The sequence below is a fragment of the Anomaloglossus baeobatrachus genome, chromosome 11 (genome assembly GCF_048569485.1).
Source record: "Anomaloglossus baeobatrachus isolate aAnoBae1 chromosome 11, aAnoBae1.hap1, whole genome shotgun sequence".
Taxonomy (NCBI): Eukaryota; Metazoa; Chordata; class Amphibia; order Anura; family Aromobatidae; genus Anomaloglossus; species Anomaloglossus baeobatrachus.
The window spans coordinates 36461403-36478649 of record NC_134363.1 but is presented as its reverse complement, the minus strand read 5'-3'; positions in this window follow the sequence as shown (position 1 = coordinate 36478649).

Below are 17247 nucleotides of genomic sequence, written 5' to 3'. Positions count from 1 at the left end.
TCTCTGCCCGGTGGTATGGCAGGGACTCTGACTCCTCTGACTGTATGTCTGCACAATGTAACCCTATATCTATCATTATCTCTTCAGGGAACCACTTTCTACTCTTCTCGAGTACAACTAGTCTCTTCCTTTCTTCATCAGTCACGTTATTCAAGTTTAACCAATGGCCAACATGATCAAGTTTTTTGTGAATGAACCCTAAGGCCCCGTTTCACATTGCGTTCTGACCTGTGATCAATGGTCCTGTCAGGGATTCCGTCTGAATCCACCGCAAAACGGGTTTCAAATACACACGCCGACAGGATCACTGACTATAATGGTGCAGATGGAGTCACCGCGTGCTTTATCGCGCACCATTTTCTGTTCTATACGCTTACCGGAGATGGAAACCCACAACGCAGTCTACTACGTCTGGGTGCCTGTCAACTAAATGGTGCAAGACAAAGCACGCGGTGACTCTATCTGCACCGTTATAGTCAGTGGTCCCGTCAGCACATGCGTCTGAAACCCCTTTTGCAGAGGATTCAGACAGAATCCCCGACAGGACCACTGAACGCAGGTCAGAACGCTATGTGAAAGCGGCCTAACACTTTCCCCAGGGAGATGGACAAACTAGGGGAGATTTAAAACTAGAAATGTACAGGTCCCAAAACAGGCTAGTACTTGCCCTAAACCTGACTCTGATTTGTCTCTGCCTGACAGTGACGGTTGGAACCCTAACATCACATAATGGCGCCTCTACTCATTGATAGCTGACCTTAACTGCACCCTTAGCTATAAACCAAGTGTAACACAAAGACAACAATAAGCATAAATGAAGTGTACACAAGCAGAGTGTGACAGGGCAAGGAACATGCAAACACAGTCATACAGGAATGATGGAATAAAACAAACCATAAAGAATACCAGAAACTCTCCCAAACCTAAATGAAACAAAATAGGAGATAACTCGTTAGGGATCCCCACAAACTGCAGGGAATACAATAGCAATGTCTCAGTAAGAAAACCTTAACCGAGGACCTGGGACTCCAGACAACCATCCATCTAGAAATGTAGCCAGTGCTAAGGCACTTGAGGAATGGGTATAAATAACCCCTCCCAAAATGTGATTGGGCAAACCAAATGAGAAAGTGCACACCCCTGACTCAGGTGAGGAATGGATATAAACAGATCCTCCCAGAATATGATTGGGCAAACCAAGCGAGAAAGTGCACACACCTGACTGAGGTGAGAAATGGATATAAATAGTCCTTCCCAAAATGTGATTGGGCAAACCAAATGAAAAAGTGCACACACCTAAAAAGAAGTAAAACAGGAAGACAGAGTAAAAAAAAAAGAAAAAACAGGACGAAAAATAGCAGCTGCACCAACACAAAATGAGCTGTGGTCCAACCAAGCATTGACCAGCAACTAGAGATTACCAATTTGAACCCTGGAGTGGAGCCTTTACATTTTTCTTTGTCAACCTGGCAGATCAGGGTATTTTAGGCATAGGTCCGATCTGGGCATACAAAATAACAGTGTCACGCTAGGTACCGGGAAGTACCAAATGAGCAGCAAAATTTAAGGGAAGGGGACCACTGTGTCTAGGGAAGGGGGAGATGGTGACCCCTGACCAAACCTATCACTGGACCCTAGGGTCTCTCGCCAACCTAGTTTCTGCACCAATGCGCCAAGGGGGATACCTGACCCTAGGTATCCCTACTGGTCAGCCCTACATGGGGAATGGGTGGGATGAGCTCTTTGTCAACCCCACTAAACACTAAAGGAAGTCACAAGGGGGACACACAGGGGAAAAGCGCATGAACTACTTATCCACAGAAGTTAGCAAAGTTTTCAGCAATGATTCCACAGATGAGTGCAAGCCGCCTGCTTGCAACCAGAGCTTGAATGAACTGAAAATATCACCAACACAAGTCCAGGGAAGATGGGAGTATTTAAGCACCAAGAGAATGCTGATGATCGGCAGCTGCTCCCCTGGGTCCTAAAGAGGAATAGATGAAAATCCAGCATGAAAGCTACCTAACACAATGAATACTGACAACAAGAACAATGGAAAATCAGGGAGCATTTGACCTTCTATTGCCAGAAACCACATAGCTGTCACCCATGACACACCTGTGGAAAACAGCTTACGATTCCAATCAAAATCAGTACCAGGTCAGCATAAATACAGGGGGTAAGAGATAATAGGAATTACTACTTACCGGTAATGATGTTTCCAGGAGTCATCATGACAGCACGGTAGGAGTTGCTCCTTTGACCTTTACAGGGACAGGAAACGCAAGAGTTTAAAAGCCCCTCCCCATCTCCCTCTCCTCAGTGATTTTTCAAGTACCACACCAGGATGGGAGATAACCCCATAATATTAATGCATAATCTTACAATAGACACATAATAGAACAAGAAGGGAGGGAAACAATAGTGCTGTCATAATGGCTCCTGGAAACATCATTACCGGTAAGTAGTAATTCCTATTTTCCAGGTCGCCACATGACAGCACGGTAGGAGAATGCCAAAGTAATCCCTCTGAGGGGGGGACCACAGCCTGCAAACCCTCCTACCAAACAACATGTGCAGAGCGTTGAGAAGGCCCAGTGTATAATGCTTACAAAAACGTGTGGGGACCCGACCACGTTGCCGTACGACAAATCAGTTCCAAGGAACCCCCCGCCCTCTCCGCCCAAGAAGAGGACCGAGCCCTGGTGGAGTGGGCTCAAATGCGAGTTGGGGAGTCCCGACCTGCGGACCGGTAAGGAGCTGAAATAGTAGACCTAACCTACCTAGACAGAGTTGTCTTAGACACCGTCTGCCCTCTGGTCTTTCCCGCAAATTGCACAAAGAGGGGAGAAGCTACGCGCCAGCTCCGGGTAGCCTCCAAATATGCCAGAACCGATCGTCTGACGTCCAAAGAGTGAAGGTGTTCTTCATGTTGGGAATGCGAATAAATGAGGTAGACAGCCCATACTACAGAGACCAGAAATAGTGAGATATACCCGAATGGGCTAAATGAACATACGTAACACCGCAACCAAAGAATAGATGATAAAGTCCTTAACAGCCTATCAAGGAACAAATAAACCACAGACCGATAGAATGACCACCGTCTTAGACCAAGAATAAACTTGTCCGTGTTTAATAAACCAGGCCAGTACTGTCATCAGCTCTCCTAGGCTCAAACGACTACCCCTGGTCATAGACCAGCCCACCGTACCACCAGAGTTCATAGTCTGGCTCCAGAAGCCCAAGATGTCAATGCAGAAACTACGGGATCTCGGGAAATGAGAAGGACCGTCATGAACTCAAGACATGAAGAGTTGGAGTCTGGAAGGCACGACTTCCGATATTAGCAAGCCAAGTACAGCATCCGACCACTTGAAAGAAGCATCGTTCCCAAGATGCAGAAGTCAAGGACAGCGAAGCATGGAATCTGGATGTGAGGAAATGTCCCAGAAATGTAGGTGGCCAAACCTCATAGATACACTGTATACAGTAGATATAGTGGAATTTAAAGAAGTGGTTTGTCATATCCGTGGCTGCTAATACAGGAGTCAAGTGTTGCCCTGAGCTGGTATAAGAAACCACTACCACCTGGACAGACTACCCAACTAGAAATGCACTAAACTCCATTAGCATGTAATTACCACTATATCGGATTCTAGCGTAAACATACCACACAGTCTTCCAAAGTGACCAGGGAACATCTTCTAGAGGAGTGATAGTTCATTTGACCGTGGTGAGACCGTGGATTTTATCCCATGAGAGCAGTGAGCCTATGAGGGAGACTATGGAGCTCCCGGCCACAAGATGTTGGAAACCCTCACAGGTTATTCACGATATTCTGTATGTTGAACAATGGTCCAGAAACCAGTCCAATTGCCATCAAAGGACCCGTCACAGTAAAACGGGGCTAATACCATGATCGGCTACATACAGTTCTTTCCACCATAGGATGAACTCGATAAACATTTCTCTTTAGTCATAAGTTACAAATGAAAGACCAGAGCTAAGCAACTAAGCACCGCTGAATACTACTGATTAGAAAGGAAGGACCGTAGCTGAACTTAGATTCCAGTTCCGAAGCCATAATAAGGAGAATTACTAGGCCAACGCCAACAAGGCAGCCTAGCACGCTAAGCCAAGTGCAGGTCCAGAAGTGTGAGGCCCCTCTAACCAAAGCCGATGCTAGAGACTCAAGATGCGAAGTATGCAGCCCGAGGCGCAAGGAACGAGACCACTGCAAGGCCAAAGGCGCAGAGGCGCAAGGCCCAAGGCGCAGAGGCGCAAGGCCCAAGGGGCAGAGGCGCAAGGCCCAAGTTGCAGAGGCGCAGAAGCGCAGGGCGCAGAGGCGCAAGCCCAATGCCAGACGCACAAGGCCAGAAACATGAAGCGCAAGGCGCAAGCCCGGAAGCGCAAGGCCAGAGGCGCAAGGCGCAAGGCCAGAAGCGCAAGGCACAAGGCCAGAGACGCAAGGCCAGAGGCGCAAAGCCAGAGGCCGGAGGCACAAGGCCAGAGACGCAAGGCACAATGCCAGAGGCGCAATGTCAGAGACACAAGGCATAATGTCAGAGGTACAAGGCGCATTGCCAGACACGCAAGGCCGGAAACATGAAGCGCAAGGTGCAAGCCCAGAGGCACAAGGCACAATGCCAGAGGTGCAAGGCACAATGCCAGAGGCACAAAGCCAGTGGCGCAATGCCAGAGGTGCAAGGCCAGAGGCACAAGGCCAGAGGTGCAAGGCACAATGCCATAGGCACAAGGCCAGTGGCGCAATGCCAGAGGCGCAAGGCCAGAAGCACAATGCCAGAGGCGTAAGGCCAGAGGCACAAGGCGCAATACCAGAGGTGCAAGACCAAAGGCACAAGGCACAATGCCAGAGGCGCAAGGCCAGAGGCACAAGGCGCAACGCCAGAGGCGCAAGGCCAGAATCATGAAGCGTAATGCGCAAGCCCGGAGGCACAAGCCCGGAGGCACAAGGCACAATCCCAGAGGAACAAGGCACAAGCCCAGAGGCACAAGGCACAAGCCCAGAGGCACAAGCCTTGAGGCACAAGCCACAAGCCCCAAGGCACAAGCCAGGAGGAACAAGGCACAAGCCCAGAGGCACAAGGCACAAGTCCAGATGCACAAGTCTAGCGACACCAGGCCCAAGCCCAGAGGCACAAGCCCAGGGATACAAGGTACAAGCCCAGAGGCACAAGCCTAGAGGCACAAGGCAGAAGCCCAGAGGCACAAGCCTAGAGGCACAAGGCACAAGGCCAGAGGCACAAGCCTAGATACACAAGGCACAAGCCCAGAGGCACAAGCCTAGAGCCACAAGGCACAAGCCTAGAGGCACAAGGCACAAGCCCAGAGGCACAAGCCCAGATATACAAGGCACAAGCCCCGAGGCACAAGCCTAGAGACACAAGGCACAGGCCCAGAGGCACAAGCCTAGAGACACAAGGCATAAGCCTAGAGACACAATGGCACAAGCCCAGAGGCACAAGCCAGAGACACAAGGCACAAGCCAAGAGGCACAAGCCTAGGGACACAAGGCACAAGCCCAGAGGCACAAGCCTAGATATACAAGGCACAATGTCAGAGGCACCAGTCTAGAGGCACAAGCCACAAGCCCAGCACGAGCCTAGAGGCACAAGGCGCAAGCCCAGAGGCCCAAGGCACAAGCCCAGAGGCCAAGGGCCAGTGAAGCCAAGCCATGAAGGGCCAGGCTGAGAAACAGTAAGACCAGACGTCAAGCAGGGAGGCCCTGACAGTCCCAAGGTGCCAAGCCAGCGTGTGGTCAGAGCCGTGTGGCATGTGGGCCGAGGCCAAAGCCGTGAGGCGCGATGCCGGAGCCCCAAGTTGTGATGAACGAGCCAGGAGGCGCGAGGCCGGAGCCCGGAGCCGTGAGGCGCGATGCTGGAGCCAGGAGGCCGGAGCAGTGAGGCGTGAGCCAGAGTCATCACAAGGCCAGAACCCTGAGGCGCGAGGCCAGAGTTGTGAGGCCCCATCAGTTACCCCTAAGAGTGTAATTCATCTGTGAACTTTAGGATACACCTACTGCATGAGTGGTATCCTAAATGCCAAATTAGTCACACCTGAACCAATTAACTCACCTTGAGGTTCAGCTGGAGGGCAAGTTCCAAATGCGATTTAATGTTATATCCGCAATTTTACCTCCTAAAAAGGAGTAAATCAGACAAAATCCGGTCTGGTGAGATAATAGTGGAATCAAATGTGTTATTAACCACAACAGGAGGATCCACATAAGGTTCCATCAACAAGTAAATTCGGAACTTAAACATGAGGTCTGCTCATCCCAGTAATCTACTTAGAAAGTTCCAAGGCTAAATTTCTAATTTTAGTGCAGGACTCTGACAGATGTGAATGACAGACTAAAAGGAAGGGGAGACTGAATCAGGCTCTACCCACACCACTACAGGTCAGATTCCTGACGCACCTGCACTTACGTGACACTGGGCTCGTCAGGGGCAAGCAGCTGACCTGTCACCATTATACAGAAAATAGTGTGCCCATGTCCCCGTTCCCAAGGTTATATACCTGTTTGGGCGACGACAGGGCCCGTTCCCGCCTCCAGTGTTCCGTCCCGGATCACACGCCGCCTTCCAGGGCGCCGCCATATTCCGACCAGGAAATGCGGAAGTCTTTGCACCGTACATGCGTCAGCGTGTCAGGCTGGAACGCATGGCGCGCGCACACCCGGAAGTGCCACATGGCCGCGGCAGACAGCGGGATGCCGAGAGCCCTCATCTGAGGGAAGCGGCTTTTGCCGGGAACTCCTGCTCCCCCGGCCGGCTGAGGGACCTCTCCTTTAGAGGTGTCGGCCAGGGGCTGCTTGACAGGCCGGAACGAGAGAGCAAGCCCCCCCGATCCGCCTGGACCCCGTACATCCCGACGGTAAGACTTGCGTCCGTCCTGTACAGGGACAGGAAAAACACTGAGGAGAGGGAGATGGGGAGGGGCTTTTAAACTCTTGCGTTTCCTGTCCCTGTAAAGGTCAAAGGAGCAACTCCTACCGTGCTGTCATGTGGCGACCTGGAAATCCATCTCTCCCACACTATTCTAAAGTCCCCAGCAATATTTTAGCTGTATAATTTGTTTAATCCCAGCTGAGTTGCATTCATACACTTTGAACCTTTCATTATAGGAGATCCAGTCTGACTACCTATTTGGCAACTGCTCTTGTTTGTGAACTGATTGGTCTCTGTCCCCTGTAAACTACTGGATGACTTCATAATTTATCAAATTCCCCCAGATTTCTTTTACCTCCCACACAGCTGAAGACAGAATTTTCCATGTAAGTAAAGTAGTAATATAGTAGCATAAATCTATACAATGATTAGCTAAAGTTATAAAACTTCCACTCCACTCCACTCCTATGCCGGATTCCAGCATAGTTATCTATGAGACAGCTTCACACTGATAAGAGCTGACAGGAGGAAACGTATCACATGCTGGAGGCAAAGGAAAAACTGAGGAAAATGATCCAACATCACATGTCTTGGAATGGTAAAACTATGTGAAACTTTAGAATTATCAGATAGTTTAAAAGTAAAATTAGAGTCTTATGTTTTCAATCAATGGGATGACAATCAGGTGTGAGTTGGTAACCTGTTTTATATAAATGACAGGGATATATGAAAATCTGATCATCACAATACATGTATGAAAGTGTATCATGGCAGGTATAAAGGGGATTTCTAAAGACCTCAGAAGAAAAGTTGTTGATGCTCAGGCTACAAAAGGTTACAAAAATATCTTTAAAAAGTTTGGCCTTCATTAATACACATTCAGACAGATTGTGTAAAAATGGAAGAAATTTAAGAACATATTTACCCTTCACAAAAGTGATTGATCACTAAATATCACTCCAAAAGCAAGGCATATAGAAGTCTGTAAGGTCACAAAAGGAACCCAAGGTAATCTCTAAGTAACTAAAGGCCTCCTTCACATTAACCAATGTTAATATTGATGAGTGCACATAATACTGTGCATGGCAGAATTGTACGGGGGAAAAAAGCCACTTCTCTCCAAAAAGAACATTGCCACCCTTATGTAACTAAGCGCTCATCGCATCCATTCCCTCTCTTGAGTCTATTTCAGGGTCAGCCACAAAACTCACCCTTCACAAAAGTGATTGAACTATAAATATCACTCCAAAAGCAAGGCATATATTTTTCTGCAAGATCACAAAAGGAATCTCTAACCAACTAAAGGCCTCCTTCACATTAACTAATGGTAATGTTGATGAATTCACACAATGCTGTGCAAAGCAGAATTACAAGGAAAAAGCTATTGCTCTTCAAATATAACATTGCTGCCCTTATGTAACTAAGAGCTCATCCCTTATGTAACTAAGAGCTCATCCCATCTGTTCCCTACCTTGGGTCTATTTCAGGGTCAGCCACAAAAGTCACCCTTCACAAAAGTGATTGAACACTAAATATCACTCCAAAAGCAAGGCATATATTATCATGCAAGATCACAACACCCAACGTAATCGCTAAGTAACTAAAGGCCTCCTTCACATTAACTAATGTTAATATTAATGAGTTCACATAATGCTATGCAAGGCAGAATTGCAAGGAAAAAGCCACTGCTCTCCAAAAAGAGCATTGATGTCCTTATGTAACTAAGCGCTCATCGCATCCGCTCCCTACCTTGGGCCTATTTCCAGGTTAGTCAGGGTCAGGTATCCTGATTGGCGCATACATGTGCAATGTAGCTAAGTGCTCATCCCATCCGTTCCCTACCTTGGGTCTATTTCAGGGTCATCCACAAAAGTCACCCTTCATAAAAGTGATTGAGCACTAAATATCAGTCCAAAAGACAGGCACGATCACAAAAGAAACCCAAGGTAATCTCTAAGCAACTAAAGGTCTCCTTCACATTAACTGATGTTAATATTGATGAGTCCACACAATGCTGTGCAAGCAGAATTGCAAGGCGAAAGCCACAGCTCTCCAAAAAGAACATTGCTGCCTTTATGTAACTAAACGTTCATCCCATCCGTTTCCTACCTTGGGCCTATTTCAGGGTCAGCCAGGGTCAGGTATACTGCTCGACGCACACGTGTGCTATGTAACTAAGCGCTCATCCCATCCGTTCCCTACCTTGGGTCTATTTCAGGGTCAGCCACAAAAGTCACCCTTCACAAAAGTGATTGAACACTAAATATCACTCCAAAAGCAAGGCATATATTATCCTGTAAGATCACAAAAGGAACCCAAAGTAATCTATAAGCAACTAAAGGTCTCCTTCACATTAACTGATGTTAATATTGATGAGCTTACACAATACTGTGGAAGGCAGAATTGTAAGGAAAAAGCTGTTGCGTTCCTAATAGAACATTGCTGCCCTTTTGTAACTAAGAGCTCATCCCATCTGTTCCTTACAAAAGGAACCCAAGGTAATCGCTAAGCAACTAAAGGTCTCCTTCACATTAACTAATGTTAATGTTAATGAGTTCACACAATGCTGTGCAAGGCAGAATTGCAAGGAAAAAGCCACTCCAAAAAGAACATTGCTGCCTTTATGTAACTAAACGCTCATCCCATCCGTTCCCTACCTCAGGCCTATTTCAGGGTCAGCCAGGGTTAGGTATCTTGCTCGGTACATACGTGTGCTATGTAACTCAGCGCTCATCCCATCCGTTCCCTACCTTGGGCCTATTTCAGTGTCGGCCAGGGTCTGGTATCCTGCTCGGTGCATACGCGTGCTATGTAGCTAAGCGCTCATCCCATCCATTCTCTACCTTGGGCCTATTTCAGAGTCAGACAGGGAATTATACTGTATATATTTTTTATATATATATATATATATATATATATATATATAAAATATATATATATATATACAGTATACTTTTATATATATATATATAGTACAGACCAAAAGTTTGGACACACCTTCTCATCTCTAGAACAACTATTAAGAGGAGACTTTGTGCAGCAGCCTTCATGGAAAAATAGCTGCTAGGAAACCACTGCTAAGGACAGGCAACAAGCAGAAGAGACTTGTTTGGGCTAAAGAACACAAGGAATGGACATTAGACCAGTGGAAATCTGTGCTTTGGTCTAATGAGTCCAAATTTGAGATCTTTGGATCCAACCACCGTGTCTTTGTAGAAAAGGTGAATGAATGGACTCTACTTGCCTGGTTCCCACCGTGAAGCATGGAGGAGGAGGTGTGATGGTGACACTGTGGGAGATTTATTCAAAATTGAAGGCATACTGAACCAGCATGGCTACCACAGCATCTTGCAGCGGCGTGCTTGGACCATCATTTATTTTTCAACAGGACAATGACCCCAAACACACCTCCAGGCTGTGTAAGGGCTATTTGACTAAGAAGGAGGGTGATGGGGTGCTACGCCAGATGACCTGGCCTCCACAGTCACCAGACCTGAACCCAATCGAGATGGTTTGGGGTGAGCTGGACCGCAGAGTGAAGGCAAAAGGGCCAACAAGTGCTAAGCATCTCTGGGAACTCCTTCAAGACTGTTGGAAAACCATTTCCGGTGACTACCTTTTGAAGCTCATCAAGAGTGTGCAAAGCAGTAATCAAAGCAAAAAGTGGCTACTTTGAAGAACCTAGAATATAAGACATATTTTCAGTTGTTTCACACTTTTTTAAATATTTCATTCCAGATGTTTTAATTCATAGTTTTGATGCCTTCAATGGGAATCTACAATTTTCAGAGTCCTGAAAATAAAGAAAACTCGTTGAATGAGAAGGTGTGTCCAAACTTTTGGTCTGCACTGTATATATACTTTCACACTAGAGTTCACACTAGATGGCTTCTCCGATACCTCTGTCCTCGGCAATAGATGTTAACATTTTGCTATTACCTACAGTAGCCTTTTCTAGCTTATTCCAAGGATAATAAAGAATTGAATTCCCAGAACAATATATGCAGACTGTATAGGTGAGGAATTCTGCAGGTCAGTGTCAAGAAAAGACCGGGGGCTACTACCGGACTATCTCCAAGGAAAGTCTTCTGTGTTATCGGAGCTGTCTTCCTTTATTGATGGATACACCCTCATTCCAACACGTCACATTCCTCGTCCCAAGCATTATACCAGATAACAGGCTGTAATAAAATTCCATTTACCACATTATTATCTTTTATGATTGATTTAGTAATCTTCATTGTAATGTCACAATTTCTCCTTTTCTGAAGTCATAGGTTACAAGGGCCAACCTACTACTCCCTCTGACTCAGAGAGTATACACCTTTGGGCCTGAATACTCCATATTAATTCCTGTGGCACCCCAATAATGACTTCTGTCATGGTATTGGGCTGTTCTCCTGGCATTACGCCCAAAACCAGAGTAAACCATGGTCAAGCTGCCATCATCTCCCAAAAGATCTGTCCAGACAGAACGTAGAAGAAAAGGACCGCACATTCCATATACCAAGTGAAGTTTCTTTTATTCCATAAAGTGCAGCATAAAAGGCAGGGAGAGAGCTGAGTGCGGGCTCCTCTAAGGGACGACGGCCGTTTCGCGTTGATGTATGCTTCCCGTACACCAACGCGAAACGGCCGTCGTCCCTTAGAGGAGCCCACACTCAGCTCTCTCCCTGCCTTTTATGCTGCACTTTATGGAATAAAAGAAACTTCACTTGGCATATGGAATGTGCAGTCCTTTTCTTCTACGTTCTGTCTGGACATTCCTTGGACTTCTTCCTTATTACAGGACAAGCACTTCCTTGCTGTGAATATTTGGAGCCCTGGTCCTTTCCTACTCACCTGTGAGACCCTCGCAAGGTAAACCTAGTGGTGCAGGGCTACTTCTATATATTTAATGCTCCCAAAAGATCTGTTCTGCTTCTCCTATACTGTAACTTGCCGTCCACCCAGTTCACCTTCATCTGTAGTCTGTCAGCACTATAAGTGATGGAACTTATTTCCCAGCATGCACTGCTGCAACGATGGTCAAATTTTTTACCTGCTTAGAACTGAAAGTCTGTCATTGTGTTCTGCATGTATGCAGTTTGACAAGCAGAAAAGGTATAAGAGCCAACAAAGATCCATATCCACTTCTTGTAGAGAGAAGTGTCATGCCAGGTAGGGGGAAAAACCAGGCGAACGGCAAAAAGGAAGGGAAACCCTGTGTCTAGGGAAGGGAGAAATGGTGACCCCTTGACCAAACCTACCACTGACCATGGCTCCCTCACAACCCTAAATAGGTTCCACACCTATGCACCAAGCAGGATACCTGACCCTGGCTGACCCTCAAATAGGCCCTAGGTAGAGAATGGATGGGATGAGTGCATAGTCAACCCCACCATGCTCTAAAGAAGACACAGGTATGACAAACAGGGGGAAAGGGAATGAACAACTTATCTCCAGATAACTCAGAGAGAGGAACTGCAACAACATCAAAGATTCTCCAGATGAATACAAGCCAACTGCTTGCACTGAAGACTTGTTAAGGGTATTAGTCCTATCACTAGCACAGAGTTAGGAAGGATGAGGGTATTTAAAGAAACAAAGGGGAAGTGCTGATAGTTAACAGCTGAAAGGTGAGGAAATCCGCAGGGTACTAAAGAGAAAGTAATAAACCCAAGCAGGGAAAGCAGGGAAAAAGGGAAAGTCAGAGAGCAGCTTGTGTGGCCAAACACTGCGACCTTCTACTACCAGAAACTACAGGACACACCCGTGACAACAAGACCCACCCTCATTTTTTTTAAAAAGCAAAATAAAACACCACTTCCTATAGAGAGATGATGATGCCCCCATTTCCCGTAATTTGCCTTGGTGTCTCTGCATTTTGCATGACAGAAGGAAACGGACAAGTAACGTCCCTGGATTAAGCTTAACAACAGGCATCAGAAAGCATACATGTTAAGTGGGATTTGCAGATTTTCTTTTTATTGCCTTAACTCTATTGAGCACAATAGGAATCCAGGCGGGCACTCCCTCCAAACAAATGGTGCCTGTCCCCACGGGTGGCAGCGCCACACAGCAATAAAAGTACAGGATCGGTGCTGACATGTCTTTTATCTTCTTATAAGGTTTATTTCCAATTCATTTTCTCAATTTTAAAAGTCCCAAATTTGTATTGGGACCATTTAAAGAAACTGTATCAGATTTTTATATTATTCTTAATAACAAAAATTGCACGTACAATTTTTAAAGATATTCGGTGGTTTGATGTATTATTCATATTTGTCATATTTTTACATAGTTGGTTGCCATGTGTAGTATAATCTGTGTAGTATGTGTCATGCGGTGTTCAGTTTAGCCCTTGCTGGGTGTCATAGAGGCATCAGACTCTGTTCACACCGCAGAGTCTGACAAGCAGCCTGATTTTCTTAGTCGTTCAGCCTACTTCAGGTGTGGCTGTTTTTAGCTGCACTGCTCTCCAGTCCAGCAAGAGTTAATTCCTGCTGGCTTGTGAACTGTTGCTAGGAGCTCAGGCTCCTAATGAGTACTTCACTCTTTATGGCCCCCTTCCCACGTCCGTGAAACACGTGCGTGTTTGGTCCGTTTCCGTATATACCAGAGACACGGCCAAACGTGCACCAATGTTATTTAATGTTTGAGGACACGTGCGTTTTTCATTAAGGTCCGTGGGTCCGTGTGTGTGCTACGTTTGTGTCTCCGTTTTGCACGGATGCATGTCCGTTTTCTGCACGCAACACGCAGCACGGACCCAATGAAAGTCAATGGGTCTGTGCGCACGTCCGAGTGACACGGACGCATCTCTGTTTGCTCCCTGTACATTTTTTGCTTTTTTCATGTGATGTCGGTCTTTTTTCTTTTTCTGTTTCGTTCTCTCCCTCAGTCCGTCGGTCAGTCGGTCTCTCTCTATGTCTGTCGGTCGGTCTCTCTGTCTTATCTGTCCCTCTCGCTGTCTGTCGGTCAGTTTCCCCCCCTCTCTCATACTCACCAATCCCCGATCCCCGGCGCTGCACGGCTGTTCTCTAAACTCCGGCGGCTTTTACTATTTTGAAAAAGCCGGCCGCTCATTAAACAATCTCGTATTCTCTGCTTTCCCCGCCCACCGGCAAATATGATTGGTTGCAGTGAGACACGCCCACACGCTGAGTGACAGCTGTCTAACTGCAACCAATCACAGCAGCCGGTGGGCGTGTCACTATGGAGCAGAGAAATAAATAAATAATTTAAAAAAACGGCGTGCGGTCCCCCCCCCCAATTTTAATACCAGCCAGATAAAGCCATACGGCTGCAGGCTGGTATTCTCAGGATGGGGAGCCCCACGTTATGGGGAGCCCCCCAGCCTAACAATATCAGTCAGCAGCCGCCCAGAATTGCCACATAGATTAGATGCGACAGTTCTGGAACTGTACCCGGCTCTTCCCGATTTGCCCTGGTGCGTTGGAAAATCGGGGTAATAAGGAGTTATTGGCAGCCCATAGCTGCCAATAAGTCCTAGATTAATCATGTCAGGCGTCTCCCCGAGATACCTTCCATGATTAATCTGTAAGTTACAGTAAATAAACACACACACACACCTGAAAAAATCATTTATTAGAAATAAAAAACACTAACAAATTGCCTTGTTCACCAATTTAATAAGCCCGAAAAAGCCCTCCATGTCCGGCGTAATCCAGGATGCTGCAGCGTCGCTTCCAGCTCTGCTGCATGGAGGTGACCGGAGCTGCAGCAGACACCGCCGCTCCTGTCAGCTCCACACAGCAAATGAAGACAGCCGCGCGATCAGCTGAGCTGTCACTGAGGTTACCTGGATCTAGCGGTGGATGCAGCGGTGGCCGCGGGTAACCTCAGTGACAGCTCAAGTGATCGCACTACTCACCTAAATTGCTGCGTGGAGTTGACAGGAGCGGCGGTGTATTCTGCAGCTCCAGTCACCTCCATGCAGCAGAGCTGGAAGCGACGCTGGACCATCCTGGATTACACCGGACATGGAGGGCTTTTTGGGGCTTATTAAATTGTTGAACCAGGGAATTTGTTAGTGTTTTTTATTTCTAATAAATGATTTTTTTCAGGTGTGTGTGTTTATTTACTGTAACTTACAGATTAATCATGGAAGGTATCTCGTGGAGACGCCTGACATGATTAATCTAGGATTTAGTGGCAGCTATGGGCTGCCAATAACTCCTTATTACCCCGATTTGCCAACGCACCAGGTCAAATGGGGAAGAGCCGGGTACAGTCCCAGAACTGTCGCATATAATGTATGCGGCAATTCTGGGCGGCTGCTGACTGATATTGTTAGGCTGGGGGGCTCCCCATAACGTGGGGCTCCCCATCCTGAGAATACCAGCCTTCCGCCGTCTGGCTTTATCTGGCTGGTATTAAAATTGGGGGGGACCGCACGTCGTTTTTTTAAATTATTTATTTATTTATTTCTCTGCTCCATAGTGACACGCCCACCGGCTGCTGTGATTGGGTGCAGTGAGACACCTGTCACTCAGCGTGGGGGCGTGTCTCACTGCAACCAATCATATTTGCCGGTGGGCGGGGAAAGCAGGGAATAAGAGATTATTTAATGAGGGCCGGCTTTTTTAAAAGAGGAAAAGCCGCCGGAGTTTAGAGAACAGCCGTGCAGCGCCGCGCTGGAGATCGTGGAACGGTGAGTATGAGAGAGGGGTACTCCATTCAGTCACTCAGGGGATTAGCGGTCACCGGTGAGCCCGTCACGGGTGACCGCTAATCAGGACGCGGCACAGACAGAGCCGCGGTATGAGGATGAAGTCGGGTGAAGTTCACCCGAGTTCATTCTCAGCGCGCGACTCTGTTTGCTGTCAGCCGGCATGTATCAACGATATTTTACATCACACACGAACATTTCACACGGACAACACACACACACATGTCAGTTAAGTTTCACGTGCACACACGGCCATTCCACACGCACACACGGCTAGCATACGCAGTTCACACAGATGCCACATGGACCATAAAAACAGACACAAAAACGGAAAACGGACCCAAAAAACGGACGTAACACACGTGCGTGTTTTTTCACAGACATGTGAAGGGGGCCTATAAGGTAGTGTATCTGGTTGCATGTTGCTGAATATAGCTCAGCATTGCTTCAGCAATACCGGTCCTTATTGTACTGATCCAAAGCCTGGTGATCTGGGGTGTGCTTTCCTGTGTGGTGTGGAAAAATATCCCCGTTGTTAGTTTATTTTGTGCCTGTGTTTTATTTCCTCCTGGGTCCATCTGATTGCACGGTGTATGTGTTTTGGTACTTCCCCTGTCTGTGTTATCTGTGGGTTTTGCTTCTCCGGTCCCGTCCCTCTCCTGCCGTGGTGGAGAGAGGACGTAAGATCAGTGCTCGGATAGGAGATAGGGTTACGCTGGTGGTCCAGACCTAGCTACCATCAAGCATACCTCCGGGATAAGGCTTAGCGCAGGGTCCCTAGTTTGAGGGCCAGCTTACAGGTCCCTGCTTTAGTTAACCCATTTCCCTGTGACACTGTGTCTCTGAACAACAAATTCACATATGCTAAAGGACTAGAAATAATCAAATAATTTGTAATTTGAAATCACCAGGTTCAACAATTAAAAAAAAAAATTTGATTTTCAGCAAATTGATGTACTGCAAAGCTTCAAATTGTCTTGAAAAGACATGTGTAACACTATGAGGAGTGGTTCTTTTCAACTCAAACACAACCTTATGAATGTGATCTATCCATAGGAAACTTATGGTAACTTGTTTATAACCAATAGCCCACTTTCCATGCTATTTAAAATTGGAAATATGGTCCAAAAATTATCCTTTTTGATCATTTGGGATCAGACAGATTATTCTATACAGAACGCTAAGACAAACTGACGGTGTCACTGTCAGAGGTAACATCATCCTTATTAATGTGATCTATCCATAGAAACTTATGGTAACTTGGTTGTAACCAATAGCCCACTTTCCATGCCGTTTAAAATGCAAAAAATGGTCCAAAAATTATCCTATTTGGTCATTTGGGATCAGTCAGATTATTCTATATAGGACATTGAGACAAAGTGACGGTGTCACCGTCAGAGGTAATATCATCCTTATTAATGTGATCTATCCATAGAAACTGATGGTAACTTGATTATAACCAATAGCCTACATTACATAAAATTTAAAAAATGGTCTAAAAATTATCCTTTTTGATCATGTGGGATCAGTCAGATTATTCTATACAGAACACTAACGGTGTCACTGTCAGAGGTAGCATCATCCTACTGCGATTACAATTAGGGATGTGCCATATTTTATACCTACTTCCCCACTAATACAGTTAACAAAGATGAAGGG